This window comes from Sapajus apella, unplaced genomic scaffold (assembly GCF_009761245.1).
Source record: "Sapajus apella isolate SASKATOON/1434 unplaced genomic scaffold, GSC_monkey_1.0 scaffold25, whole genome shotgun sequence".
Classification (NCBI taxonomy): domain Eukaryota; kingdom Metazoa; phylum Chordata; class Mammalia; order Primates; family Cebidae; genus Sapajus; species Sapajus apella.
In genome coordinates, this window is record NW_022436965.1 from 22,481,380 (window position 1) to 22,495,225 (window position 13,846).

The 13,846-nt window shown below is 40.8% G+C and overlaps 1 long non-coding RNA gene across 1 annotated transcript; it reads left to right on the forward strand.

Moving 5' to 3' along the window:
- The first annotated feature begins 1,611 nt into the window (after window positions 1–1,611).
- LOC116560211 lies at window positions 1,612–12,415 on the forward strand. Its single transcript, XR_004272853.1, has 2 exons — window positions 1,612–8,274; window positions 10,601–12,415. It is a non-coding gene; the product is annotated as an uncharacterized LOC116560211 (long non-coding RNA).
- The last annotated feature ends 1,431 nt before the right edge of the window (window positions 12,416–13,846 follow it).

A 13,846-nucleotide genomic window follows, 5' to 3' on the forward strand; every position in this document is an offset into this window, starting at 1 on the left:
CTGTTTTAGGGTTTAAAAGTGAACAGAAGTCTCTTAATTGTTAAGAGTGGCCAAAGAAATTATGGATCTAGATTTCATTCAAGAAGCAAGGAAGGCCAGGCACTATGGCTCATGCCTATAATCCCAACAGTTAGGGAGACAGAGGTGAAAGGATAGCTTGAGCCAGGAGTTCAAGACCTGCCTGGGCAGTATAGTGAGACTCCATCCTCCACAAAAAGGTAAAAATAAAAAAAGATAAAAAATTAAAAAAGCAAGGAAGGACTAGACTCATAGGATGGATTAAAATTAGACAAAACAAATAATTCATTTTTCCCTATGAGTATCTAATTCAATTTTTATATGCTTTCATTTCAAGAAATAAAAAGTAGGCTAATTTCAGGTTCTCTTCGAAAATCTTGGCAGAGACATCTGTTCACTTTTAATACTACTAATAATCATCACATCACTTAGGTGAAAATTATATTTTCTGCTGAATTGGTTATAAGCATTTCCTAAATGCTTATCAGGTGGCCTAAGATGACTCACCAAAAATGGTATGAGGTGTGTGGAGGTAGCTAGCAAGTTGCTCAGAGGTGAGTTAGTTGGCCTGACACGCCACCTAGTGGCATGCATCTTTAAGAGAATGACTATTGCTAACCTTCCAGTATTGGGTGGAGGTGTACCTCACATTACTTAGGGGATGTGTTTTTGAAAAGCTATATATGAATTATATATTTTAAAGCTATATATGAATTTATATATATTTTTATTGAAAAACTAAGTACATTAGGAGTTCTCGAAAGTGATATGTTTTTCTGTACACTTTACAAGTTTAGAACTTGCCATATTATGTTTTAGACGCAGCTTCTGTGGATATAATTTGGGGGAAACCTCATGGTTTTTGCTTGGGATCAAGTGGGATTTAGGTACACACCTTTCGTGATTTAAATCTATTTTAAAGTGTGCTTTTAACACCATTGAATTACAAATGCTTTCTGAAGTCAGGTCAGGACTACTCTGATTCTGCAGAATAATGGTGAAGCCAGTTTCTCTTTAACAAGCAAAAACGATGTCATCAAACTGTACAACCAAAGGACCTAAATAGTCCATTCCCTAGTTTTTGGCTGTAGAAAGATGAATCAATCTCCTGTCTCTTGTTCTCTCTCTCACTGTCTCTAAAAAACAAGCAGAGGAGAAAATTCCAGAGTCTTATGTTAAAACATTTTACTTTCTTCTTTTTTTTTTTTTTAACAATCCTAGCTCTCTGGAGATAGACTTCTCATATGTTCTTACAAATTTTGCGTAGAAGCATAGCACCAATGGATTCTATCTGGCTCTCTTTCTTTCCCTGAGATGTTAATGCCCAGTAGCGCAAAGCTAGATGGATATATGTGTATATGTGTGTATATATATGTGTGTGTGTGTATATATATATATATATATATATATATGTATGAACAAAGGGGCTGTTCTAAAAACAATGTTAACAGAAATTGACTATATATATAGACATATATATATATATAATGTCGAATGACATATATATAGCCATTATATATAGAGAGACAGTATATATAGAGACATTATATATATATATATATATATATATATATATATATGTATGTATATAATGTCGATTTCTATTAACATTGTTTTTAGAACAGCCCCTTTGTTCAACTGAATGTAGTTAAATTATAATGGACATTAATACCCAGCTCCACCTTCCCAGCCTCTTCATATTGCTGGTATGACCTAGATGCCTAGCTTTTCTCATTTCCTCAGGTCAAGGTGATAGCCACTGATATTTCTTTACTTTGGCAGCTGTATTAGTAAATAATTTTTTTTTTGTTGCAAATGACAGGAAGTTAACTCAGACTAGCTTAAGAATAAGAAAAGGAAAAATGGAGGTCATCTATAAGAGAGATCCTGGAGTAGCTCACAGGCTGGAAGAAGAGCTGTAGGAACTGCGAAAAAATCTGGGTTTCAATGTAGTAAGATTCCCTGTTCATCATCTACACCTACTTGTATTTTTATACCCATATTTGGATAGACTTACTCCAAAAGGTAAGAATATATCCACTAGCAGTCTGAGAGTCACAACTTTCCAGCTCATTTGACCAAGCAGGCAAAAGGCCTTACTTCTGAGAACAATCCTGGAGAAAGACTGTGGTCAACTCATATTGAGTCATGTGCCCATTTCTGAGCTAATCGTGTGGCCAGAGACATGGCAAGTCTGTTTATGACCAGGAAGGTGAGACTGCAATGGACTGGATAGCGGGATAGGAAGATTTCTCCAAAGAGAAGAGAGATGTTATTAATAGAAGAAGTAGGAATAGCAATGCTGGGCAGACACATATACAACACCAGCAGCTACCTGCTACTGCATCCAAAAAGATTCTTTATCTGCAGTCACAGAGCCCTGAACAACCAGCCTTTCTGGCTTCCTTTTGTTGCCAATTCCCTTACACATATTATCCCTACCCAAGGCTGCAGGGAGGCTGTTTACACCGCAGTTCAGTGACAAATCCTACCAGAGCATTCCGTATAACAGTGAATGTCCTTGATTATGCTTAGCTCATTCTGAATTTAAAAATCCATCTCTGTGTCACTGCCTTTGTTAGGACATTTCATCTCTTCCCTGGATTCTTTCAGTACCTTCATTTCTTCTCTCCTACTTCTCTTGTCTCCTAATTATTTGCCTTCTACTTTTTTTGTTAGAGGTTATAAACAGTTTGAAGAAAAATACTTGATGCTGGGCAAGGTGCTTCCCCCCTTGCTCTCTAAGCTCCTTAGAACAGGGGACATTTTGTTTCTCTGTTGCTATGGACTGAATGTTTGTGTTTTCCCCAAATTTTTATGTCAAACCTTTAAACCCAACGTGATGGTATTTGGAGATGAGGCCTTTGAAAGATGATTAAGTCTGATGGTAGAACTTTTATCATGGAATTAGTGTCCTTATAAGAAGAGACAGGAGAGAGATTACTTCCTCTCTTTCTCTGCTATGTGAGGATACAGCAAGGCATCTGTCTTCAAACCAGGAAAAGGACCCTCACCAGGGACTGAATGTACTAGTACATTGAGCTTGGACTTCACAGCCTCTAGAACTGTGAGAAATAAATTTCTGATGTTTAAGCCACCTAGTCTATGGTATTTTTGTCACAGCAGCCTAAAGTGATGAAGACACCCATCCACCTCTTCATTCTTTTCTGTATAAGCAGGAAAGGAGAACTACCTGGATTCCTGAGTGTCTGAAGTTCATCGTGCCACATTTCGCAGTGTAAAGTAAGTGTTTACACACCCCACATTCTCTTTTCTGGTCCTAAACCTTTCACCTCCTGTTCTCAGGGATGGCCAGTACATTTGTGCTTCCTTCTCTCAGGTGAAGGAGAACATGTGACTTGGGCAGAGTCCTCTCTTTGCATCTCAGCTTGAGACCAAAGCTGCCTTCTCTAATACGGTTATCAGAAATCCTGCATTTTGGGAGTTGGCTGTTCTTTGGTGAGCTCCCATTTAACTCATAGCCTTTATGTATGTGCAGCATTTGTCATGGAAGAATAGGGCTATATCACCTCCAAATATATGTAATTTTTATATCAGATTATATGATTTTAAAATATATTTTCTTGAAAAAAGTTATTAATTACTTCTAAGCAACCAATATCTCACATTCCTCTGATTATTGATTACCCATGATACTAAACTTTCTTTCCATTCCAGCATTTGATACAGGAATTCAAACAAAATATTGAACATGTTTTAGCAAATTTAGAGCAACAGATTCTGGAGTGGGAAGACTCCATTTATTAAGGGATGTTCCCTCATAAGAAATGAACAACAGGCCCACGGCATGCTCCATGTGGAGAACCTGGGGTGTGCTCATTCTTCCATGGCGATTCTTGAGATGTAAATAACTCCATCACATGAAGGTGGATTTCCATAGTGATCCAAACTCAAGTCACTCACAGCAGGCCATGGGGAATTTTCAAAAGGAAACCTCTTCTCCAGGCACTTGAGGGCTCTTGTGTACATTTTCAGTGCTTCAGAGGGAAACGTCTTCAAGAACTGGCAAACAGCTGTTCGTCACGGCAAATATATTTCTCATTCCAAGGAAAGCATCAACACATTTTTTTCTCTCTCTCAAGGAAATTCAGAACTAAATGGATTGATTTAAATTCTTGACTTAAGGAGACTAGCAGCTTTGATAATGCTGCCAAATTCTCCTCACAGTATCGGAAAGAAAAAAATGACCTGAAGACTTGCACGGTAAGAATTATAAGTGGTGAAAGGAAGCTACTCATCCCTGGTTTTTGGTAGACGGCAGCCTGGCAGTGGGCAGCACCGACCTGCAGAGAGGACAGAGGCAATCGGGCACTGGGCTGCCTGCCATGGAGGCCCCGAACTGATGGGTGGCTGGGTCCCCTAGGTCCAGGCAAAACACCAGAGCATCACACAGTTCATCCGTGAGGGTGAGCCTGAGGGTACACCTGAACTCTCACATACAGCCACATCATATCTTGATAAGGACTCTCAGTCATGAAATTCCAGACATTCTAATGTTTCCTAAGCAGAAAACTCAAATAACAAGTGGTTCAGTTGAAATTAAACTACCTGGCAAAACTGAAGTCTAACTTTGGCACTTTCTGCTAAAAACCCTTCTGGCTCTCCATAGTCTTTTTCACATAGAGTCAAGTGCCTTAGAATATACAAAGCTCTCTACGATCCCACCCCTTTCTGCCATCACAGCTTCATTGCCTGTCTCTACCTCTACTTCTTTTCTACTTCTTTGCTATGCTGTAACATGCAGAAACATTTGTAGAGCTTGACGACATTATTCCAGAATACCTTCCTCCCCTTCTTTGGGCAATTCTTACATGCATTTTAAGACTCAGCTTGGATGTGGCATCTTTTAGGAAATCCCAGTTCCAGCAGGCTGAGCTAAGAGCCCTTGGTCCATGCTTCCTCTGCAGCGTTTGCCCTGTCACGATTTTCAACGCACTAACACAAAATGATCTCTTTTTGTGTCTGGCTACCCACTGAAATGCAAGTTCTTTGAAAGTATCCTTTTTTTGGTATCCTTCATACCACCGTGGTATGTGGCAGGCAGTAGGTCCTGTAACGTGAGCTTAACTAAACCCAAGTGAGATCATTTTATGATATTCTGAAAGCTCTAACCTCAGGACAGCTGCAGAGCAGTCACTCCCATGCAGGTTGAATAAGCACTAACACTTTTACATCCAGGTCACATCTCAGCCAGTACAAATGTTCTCAGTCACTTTAAGGCTTTCAGCCTAGCCATACCCAGAACAAAGGTTGGAACACTTTTCAAAGGGACTTGCTGAAAAACGAATTCCTTTCACATAAAAGCATGAAGGAGTTTGGAAGGCAGGCGATGGGGATTGTTTTCACTCATAAACCATGGGCAAAAGAGATCCTGAGATAGTATGGTCAGATTTTGGAAGCAGAAACACCAGAGGCCCTGTATCAGTTTTCAGCCTGGTCTGTTCACTCCAACCGATGATTTATTTGTAGCTGTAGAGGTTCTAAATGTTGCTGTGGCTGGGACATGAAGGAGGCAACCAGTCCAAAAGCTGTTTGTGTGTTTTTATCAGCACCTAGACAAGCAATCACTATTCCTAAGCTGTCGAGAACCACGAAAGAGTATAAGCTACGTGTATAAGAGAGACATCAGGGTTGGACAGCTAGGTGGGTGGCTGGAAAACATCCTGTCAAGGTAGAGGGGAGGGTAAGGCACTGAACTACTAGAGAAAGCGACTTAACCTCTGGTAGACCCTGGGTCTGCTCCTTCTCCAGCGTATCTGAGCCTCAGTTTTGTTTAATCTAAAAGGTAACAAAATCAGTGTGACAAGTAGAAAATTTAAATGTTATGAGCGCTCCTCAAACTCTTTCTCCTTCAGTGCATACCAAATTCTGAACAGCTGGCTCAGCTTCTGCAATTTTGTGGTAAAAAATGATATAATGGGTTCACAAGGGAAGGATCCAGTAGAGCCTGGCCAAGCTCAATTGATTTACATGGAACCAGCTGGCCATGGGAGAGAAAAGGATGAAAGAGATCATGGCCAGGATGGGCTAGGAGAGTTTGGAGAGGAAAAAAGTAGGTTTTGGATATAACCAGCATTTACATGAGATTTTGAGAGAGAGATGAAAAGAAGCTTTTAAGGTTTAAAATTTTTTTGTTATGAATACAAAAATCCCTTTGGGATTTTTGAGAGACTTTACCATGTGCCAATCTAGGGCCATAGGTTAAACTGGTTATAACAACATTTAAAAGTGTCCCTTCTGAGTAAGGCCTTTATCTTGTTACCTAGCACAAAATGATTATTTTCTTTTGCAGTTTTTTTGAGGAGGTGTCTCCATGCTTGGCATGAAAACCAGGGGAGGAAACTACAAGATGCCCTCCTGTGTACAATGAGGTATCCTAGACATTGACTGTAAAAAGGTAGGACAGTATTGGAATGTTGATCAGAGAAGGCCTCTCAAAGGATCGGATATTTTCAAACTGTTACTTGAAGGATAAGAAGAAACTGGGATTGTGAGGATCATTGGGCAGAGTCCCAAGGAAAGGGTGAACAAGTGAACAGTGCTTGAGGTGGGCATGATTTCAGAATGCTTGAGGAACAGAAAGGAAGCCATCATGGTGCAAAATTAGTGAACAAGGAAGGATGTAGGAGATGATGTTGGAGAGGCTGCAGGGGCCCCCAACATCTAGATCATTTAGGCTGAGAAGGGTATGATAAAGATGCCCGGCTGGCAGGCATCCTCCTCAAATCTCTTCTCTTTTTCGTTCTTTGAAAAAGACTCTTATCTGGATATCTAGCCAGAGACTAAATTTCCCAGCCTTCCTTATTGTGACTTGTGGCCACGTGACTAGAGTTATTACCAGAGGAATGTGACAGAACAGATGTGTGCAACACCCACCTTACTTGACTGAAGGGAATTTACTTGTCTTTAATTTTCTTCCTTTGAGTGACCAACCACACGAATAAGGACAATGTACTAGCCGTGGGCATGGTGGAGCCACAAGATGGGAGGAACGTGGCTCCCAAATGACCTCATGGAGAACTGGCCTGCCTGGCTGGACTAAGTGAAAGAGAAATATGCTTCTCTCTTATTTAAGCCACTGTATTTTGAGGTGTTTATTATAGTGATATAGTCTTTACTATAATTAAACCAATGAGAAATGTGGACTTTTTTCTAAATTGGAAACCATTAGGAAGTTTCAAACAGATGAATGTTGTGGCCTATGTTTGAAAAAGATCATTCTGACTTCTGTGTGGAAAACAGACTGTAGGAAGACAAGGGGGAAGAAGTGAGAACTTTGGAGGGGGGCGGCGAATGCAGATGTTATGTGAGGGACAATGGAATAAAATGATGGCAGTGGACAAGGGTACTCAGGATAGACTGTGAATATATTTTGGAGGTAGAGCAAATAGGCTTGTTGATTTATTCAATTTTGGAGACAGTGAAGGAAAAGGGAAAAAAAATATGATTCCTAGGTCTCTGACTTGAATAACTGATGAAACAGCAGTGGAATTTCTTGAAGTGGACAAAACTGAAGTGCAGGGTAGGATAGGTCACTCTGACTGCAAAACAAACAAAACCCAGAATACTTGGCATAAACTGGCAAAAACAATGAGAACACGTATTAGCCTACAAAATGTAGAACAGGCTACGAAGATTGGTTGTTCCAAAAGTTTAATATGTTACCAACATCTTCTTCTTAGCTCTACTCTTTGCCATCCAAGTTTAAGCTTTCTCCTAAAGCTGGCTCCCCTTGTGGTCGGTGACTGAGACAACGTGTTTCCTCACTCACCTCCAACAAGGAAGAGAGAAACCATTTCTCTAATCGTATAATAGAAGTCTTTCTAGCATGAACTTTCTGACTTAGCTCTGCCATGTTCTAACTGGCTTAGATGAATAAGGAATAGGCTTGGAGTTACTGCCCTCTGAGTCATGGCTAATGCATAGAGGGCACTATATGACACCTGGGCAAAATCAGGTTCTGTTGGGAAGGGCAGGAGGAGGGATCGATTCCGAGCCGTTTTACACTTCAGCTCTTTGTTTCTTCTTCCTGATCTGTGAAGTGGGGAGAGAGATATGCACAGTCTTGGCAGACAGAGGAGGTCCGGGATCTCACACAGAAAGAGATTTTTGCATCTGTCAAAAGAAAGAAACTAAAAAACTGGGAAATTACAACTGAAGTTTCTCTGGAACCAAGGGGGAAGGCCACTCCTAATATCAAAGGGATCCATACGGCAAAATTGCTGCATAGATGAGGTAATGTGAATGTCAGAGGCTGTATTTTGTTAACACAGGTATCTGTCTGCTACCATTGAGTACAAGCAGCCCTGTGGGGGAACCAGGGAAGAAGGCAGCAAAATAAAACCCTGCTGGCCCTGGTTTTTGTGTTTTAGAAATCCAGTCTTTCGGCCTGTGAGAGAATGATCACAGAGGATTCTAAAACTGTCTCCCTTTTACAAGTCACGTCTATGACATTTGAGAAATCGGGCCTTGAATATAAAAAACCAACTGGGACAGTGCCATTGAGGGCAAAAGGAGCCTTGGCTCAGGATGAGGGAGAGAAGAGGAGAGGACCAGGAAGAATGATGTCTTGGTGTCAAAGCCTCACCTGCTCTCCAGGCAGACAGATTCTCTGGTTGGGCGGCTTTCTTGATTGTCATTCCATGAATAAGAAACGTGTTCAAAAGCTGTTCACAGTTGGCCATGGAGAGGAGCTGTAGGAGAAGTTCTTAGTCAACCTTTAACCCTAAGGCAATCCAATGATTGTAAGGTTGATGTGGGTCCAGCCCTCTGTTCCTCCCCAAGAGGAATGGAGCAGAGTTTATTCCCAATCATCTGCATGGCTGCCAAAAACCTGAGAAATTCGGGGAATGTGGAGCATTTGGGGCACTGCTCAATTAGTTTGCATTAGATATACAGAGTGTGAGCCCCTTGTAGCCCCAGACTGTACTTCCAGGCCACCAACTCTGATTGCTAAAAATGGAAGGGGACCAAAGAGACCAGGCAAAACTATAAAGCTACTGGTTCTTTGCTTCTGCTTTTGAGTGTGCTTCATCAATCATCTTGTATTCCCTCAGGAAGAGCTTGGTCTAGGGATTTTAAACATCAGAGTAAGTAGTTAGAAAGGTAGAATAAAGAAGGTGGGAAGATTGAAAGCAAGTGATTTTTACATTTAACCTTAGAAATAAAATGGAGTTTTAACATAAGCATAACAGTAACTTAGAACTACCCAATCCAGCGCACAAAACAAAAGGTCTTCCCTTTCATCTATTTTTCCTACTTCTGTTGATAACCTCATCAACTGCAGTTTTACTGGGGTGTCATTAAATAGGCATGATTGATTGAATCATTATCCATGTGACTAAAATCAATCTCTAGGTCCCCACTCCTCCCCTCCCTAAGGTTGGGAGGTCTAGTCAGTTTTACTTGGCTCAAAGCTCCAACTTTTTAATCACATAGTTCATCTTTCTGGCATGGCCAGCCTCCATCTTGAAATTGTCTAGTGGCACACCAGGAATCACCTCATTAGCATAAATTAGGGGTGGTCCAAGAAGCCCAGCATAAATAACAAAGATACTTCTATCACTCAGAAAACCCCAAAGTTTAGAGGTTACCTCCCAGGAACCAGAGATAAAGACCAGCCAAATTCTTTAATATACAGCACACACCCACAGCTAATCCATTCCCAAGCCATGCCAACTTCCTCTCCTAAATATCTTTTAACTACAGCTCCTCTGTTCCATCCCTACTGCCACGGTGTAGGTCTATATCACCTCTGATGCGGACTATAGCAATAGCCTCTTAACTGCTCACCTTACTTCTAGTTGTACTTTCCCACCAAGTCATCCTTTACTCTGCTATAAGAGTTATTATTCTAAAACCCCAACATGATCATATTCTTGTCCTGCACAAAAACTCTCAATGGTTCCCAGTTGCCTATATCATCAATGTTCAATAGAAACATAATGTAAGCTGCATATGTAATTTCAAAGTTTCTGGGAGCCTAATTTTTTTAAAGTAAAAAAAAGTAAACAAAGTTAATTTTAATAATTTATTTAATCCAAAATTTCTAAAATATTATCATTTCAACATGAGATGTATAGATATGTGTGTGTGTGTGTGTGTGTATATATATATATATCTGTTTCCATTTTTAACTTTACATGAATAGAATTAAAAATTAAAATTCTTCTGCTTAGTTGTACTAGCCACAGTTTACCTACTCGAGAGCCACTGGCTGTCTTGCTCAATAGCACAAGCCTACAGTACAAAGAAGACTTCCAGCCTGTGGCATCCAAATCCTTCACATGCTGACTCCTGTCCACCTTTATTCCATCTCCTGCCGTTCCATCCCTCCTGCCAACAGCAGCAGCACAGCACTTTCTTCTCTGGCCACGCCAAACCACCTGCTCTTCCTCCAAAGAGACCATTCTGTTTCCCACTTCTTCACCTTTGTCCACGCTGTCTTGTCTGCCTTAAAAATTCTTTCAGTAAAAGAGCCAGAAAAAAAGTCACATATATTGTTGAGCATTAATAGAGTTCAGAACATGCTACTTTAAAATATGGCACCTTGGCGTTTCAGAAAACAGCAGAAGCAGAAGCTACCCTCACCTCCCATCACTCTTCTGCCTTGAAGCAGAAAATAAGACCCTCATTCGAGAGGTGCCCTTCCTTATCTCTGAAGATAAAGGCACAACCTTATCTCTGAAGACATGGGAACTTCGAGAAGAATCTCAACAAACAGGGCTTGCTAAGTTCTCCTCAGTTTATTGGCATTAGATTATACTCTTTTGTCTTCCAGTTGTATTTCTCTGTGACTGTCCATGACTCATCAAACCTAAACATGATAATATTCAAGTCTACCTGTTTCTTTGGGTCTTCATTTCCAAAGCCTCCTATATCCATAAATATATTAAATAAATGTGTATGCTTTTATCTTGTAAACCTGTTATTCATTATAGGGGACCTAAGATGGAAAGAAAATATTTTTTTCATCCCCTACAGCGTTAAGCCCTGATTTTGCTTCCTCAGTGAAGACATCTCAGGCGCTCCAGACTGAGGTTCCTCTAAGCCTCTGCATTTCCATGGTGCTTTAATACCTCTTTTGGAGTAAACTACATTTTCTGCATCAAAGACTGTAATACGTGATTTGACACCTCAACTGACAAGTAGGCAGACTATTGAAAATAAAGGAAAAATGGGTTTTGCAATTATAGTACTTACCATATTATATTGAAATTGTGTTTGTACATGCCTGAGTGGTGAGCTCCTCAAGGACACAGTTGCTTGCCTTTATATCCCCTGTTCTAGTTCAATGCCGGGTGGCTGTTAGCTCCTTCCTCACTTATTAGATTAAACAGGACCAATTTCTCCCCCTTCCTACAATGGAATACTGTTCAATACTAAAAGCAAATTAGTTGTCAAGTCATGAAAAGATATGAAAGAAATTTAAATGCATATTACTAAGTGAAAGAAGCCAATCTGAAAGGGCTATGTACTGTAGGATTTCAACTAGATGACATTCTGGAAAAGGCAAAACTGTAGAGACAGAAAAAAGATCAGTGGTTCCCAGGGGCTAATGGGGAGGAAGGGGTGATAGATGGAACACAGAGGATGTTCAGGGCAGTGAAAGTATTCTGTATTGTACTTTAATGGTGAATACATGTCATTATACATTTGCCAAAACTCACACAATGTATATCAAGAAGAAAGCCTAATGTGAACTGTGAGATTTTGGGTGATAGTGATACATCAGCATAGGTTCACTGTAACGATGAACCACTCTGATAGGGGTTGTTGATAGTGAGGGAGCTTATGTGCATGTAGGGGGAAGGGGATATGTGTAAAATCTATATTTTCTGCTCAATTTTGCTGTGAACCCAAAACTGTTCTAAAAAGTAAGTTGTATTTCAAAAAATCAACACCATCAAATGAGGAAAACATATGTTTATGAGCTTCTGTAGTGCTTGAGGAAAAAGTAGTCTTCTATACTCTCCATGGCTCAGAAGCCTCCCTGAATCCCAAGTTGGGTGAGGTAGATACTCCCTGCACCTGCCACCTCCCAATTCACACATTTGCTCATTCATCTTCTCTGCAGGACCGTAAGCCCCGTGAGGGCAAAGACTGTGTTTGGTTTCAGTGCTGCACCGTCATTGCCTGGTGCAAGGCCTGGCACCTATTAACACACATGTGCTCAATCAGCAAATCAAGATGTGGGCAGCTAGCTAGCTGTCCTAAAGCATGCTTGACTCCAGCCATATCTCTGGATACTTCATAGTACAATTCTGCAGGAAATCAGTGGTGCCCAGTGCTGCAAGTGGCATTTTCTCCAGAGAAGACGGGGCAATTTCTTTCTGTGGTATGTTGAGCTCTGCTTGGGAGCACATCTGAAAAAAAACAGTTTCTGTTTCTGTAAACAGCATAAAAATGGAGAAAGCAAAAACACTATAATGAAGTTCTTGATGGAAAGAAATCTCTCTAGATGAGGAAAATAACACGTCGGCCAATGGGAAACCGATGGAGATTTGGGCAGATCTTGTTTCAGGCCCAATTCCTTCCTTTACTTACTGTGTGAAGGTGCACAAGTCACCAATCTCTGCAAACCTGTTCTTGATGAACAGAATGAGAAAGCACCTGGGATGGATGATCTCAATGTTCTCTTTTACTTCTGTGATTTAACAAAAGCTCCACAGCAAATGAATTACTTTTAGCCTTCATTGCTTAGGTGAAGCAATTCAGCAGCTGTCTCTGCTATGCTTTCATTTAGTACCTTGTTTAAAATAATTACTGTTTGCAATAATTTATATTTCATTATAGTGCTGGGATTCTCAGTTTGGTCCTCTCTAGATCTGCTGTGTGTTGTGCTCTGCAGACTGCCTCTTTTGGGCTCCCTGGCCATTTCAGTTCGGCCAGTGGAAAGCACTGGAAGGAGATCAGAGGCAGTGGGGAGAGAAGCCAGGGTATTCCTCCTCCATTCCTTCCCTGCTGTACTAATTGCCTAATTGTCACAAACTGGGTAGCTTAAAGTAACAAACGTATTCTCTCAACATAGTTTTGGAGGCCAGAGATCCAAAATCAAAGTGCCAACAGGGCTGGCTCCTCTTGGAGGCTGAGACCACCCATTCCATGCCTCTCCCCTAGCTTCTCAAGGCTGCTGGCAATCCTTGGCATTCCTTGGTTTGCAGACATATCACACCAATCTCTGCCTTTACGTTCACATGGCTTTTTACCTTATATCTTTCGTGTCTCAAATCTCCTCCTTTCTCTTATAAGGACACCAGTAGTTGGTGTCCACCCTAAATGCAGGATGACCCGTTAACTCCATCCTAAATCCAGGATGATCTCATCTTGAGATTCTTAAATACATTCGCAAAGACTCCATCTCCAAATAAGATCAAATTTACAGGTACCAAGGGTAAGAACTTGGACATATGTTTTGGGGGCCACAATTTAACCCACTACACTTGTCCTGATGTCATATCTCTGATAAAAGCAGAGACATCCAAAGGACTGATATCTCTTCCATAATTTAATTCTCATGAGTAACACTCCTCTCCTTGTCCCTTTTGCCCTAGGAGTAGTAATAATTTCCCTTTATTGGCTAGACTCTGAGTGTCACAGAGACCCCGTGATAAGAGATTAAATTGTTATGTATGCTTCTAGACAAAAATAATAGGCAGGGCTTGGTGGCTCATGCCTGTAATCCCAGCAATTTGGGAGGCCGAGGAGGGTGGATCACCTGAGGTCAGGAGATCAAGACCAGCCTGACCAACATGGTGAAACCCTGTCTTTACTAAAAATACAAAGATTAGCCAGCTGTGGTGGTGCA